We start from the raw sequence: 1,608 nt of genomic DNA on the forward strand, positions 1-1,608 counted from the left end.
TTTCACATATAAGAACCCTACAACAGTAAACTTCCATTTCTCCCCTCCTGTCATTCGTGCTACTATTGACATACATTGTACTTCTAAGGTGTTATAAAAGAAGTGAACTCAGGACTGTCGATTTTTTTTTTTTTTTAACGTTTCAGAAGAAAATATTTATTTCTAAATGCTGAGTAGGAAGGCATAGATGAAGGTCTGGTTTACTGATAAAATTTCAAAGAGAATTTCAATTAGCTAGCAGGAATTTTCACTCCATTCTCAAGCCTCTAAAAACAGTTCCTGGTAGAATTAAACAGCTGTTTCTCTTTCCAAATTCTGTTTAATTTCAGCCATATATTTCCCATAGAATTTTTCTGTTTTCTTACAGAATCGGCGTTCCTTTCCTTAATGTAGTCAATATCTGCACCATCATTATAAGGACATCTCTGGCTATATTTGTCTTGTTTTTCAACTTGTTTTTCTAAACCTATGACCGTCCTATCAATTTCCTCTGTGGAAGGCACATGTGTTCCATGAAGAAGATGGTGGGTGTTGGGAAAAAGTCTTCTGCATGTTTTCTCTCAGTCTTTCATACATTTCCATGTCAGGTTTGTTTGCTTGGTCAATCAATGATACTGGCATATCTGGAAAGCATTATCATCTGAAAATCCCAGATCTGGGTTTTTCCTCTTCTTTTTCCTCTCCCACCTTTCAGCATCTTCTCCCCTGACCTTTAGCCACTTTAGTTTCTCATGGTCTTCTCCTCTTGCCGCACATTCTTTTTTCTTTTGTTCTTCCTGTAGTTCCCATTCCAAACGAGCTTTTTTGGCTTCCCAATTTGCAGGTAACTTAAGTCTTTCATCTTCTTCCACAACTTCCTGGTGACTCAATTTATGAGCTTCATTCTGCTTCAGGTGCAGCTCCGGGAATTTGCACAACCCCTATTCATGTTTCCGGGCAGTCAGCTCCCCCGCAGCCCTAATGGGCCCCTCCTCCATGTTGTCCATGGGCACCTTCTCAAGTTCAGTCACAGCCGCCCTCGATATCGTTTTAGTATCTGTGACAGTGGTAGTCATCCCAGAGGGAAAAACATAAAAAACAAAAATCAAACAAACATGGGATTTTATCTGCTTCTAAATCAGATGATAAAATTCAAAGAGATGATAAAATTGTTTTGCAAGGGTATAAAGAATCAGAAGCAAAATACATGGGAATTCCTTAAGAAAGCCAAAGAAATGGAAACCTTAAGCAAAGGAGTGTCACAGTATGTTGTAATATTGGTGAGGTAATAGGCAGTCACCAAAAGTTAGGCAATGTGTAACTTGACATTGAATATAGAGGATGGGCTTAGAGTGACCATTTGGAAGTCAGGGACCTAACCTCTGCTCCAGTTTTACAGGCAAGAGCAAGCTCTATGCCCTGGCAAGGGTCTTCTCTGGTCAATAAACTCAGAACACCTGTGTTAGAAGCCCCAAGTCACTCAAATTGAAAGGACACAGTTGTTTTTCTTATTGGATAAGTGCCTTTCCAATCTTAGGAGATTTAAATTTAAGCATAGGAGGCTAGCCAGTTGCTCAGTTGGTTAGAGTACAACCTTACAATACCAAGGTCATGGTTCAGATACCTATG

General features: G+C 39.4%; 1 pseudogene; it reads right to left on the bottom strand.

The window, feature by feature from the left end:
- Nucleotides 1–288: 288 nt before the first annotated feature.
- LOC134362508 (pre-mRNA-splicing factor SYF2-like) lies at nt 289–1,055 on the bottom strand (annotated as a pseudogene).
- Between the last annotated feature and the right edge of the window lie 553 nt (nt 1,056–1,608).

This window comes from Cynocephalus volans, chromosome 14, assembly GCF_027409185.1.
Source record: "Cynocephalus volans isolate mCynVol1 chromosome 14, mCynVol1.pri, whole genome shotgun sequence".
Taxonomy (NCBI): Eukaryota; Metazoa; Chordata; class Mammalia; order Dermoptera; family Cynocephalidae; genus Cynocephalus; species Cynocephalus volans.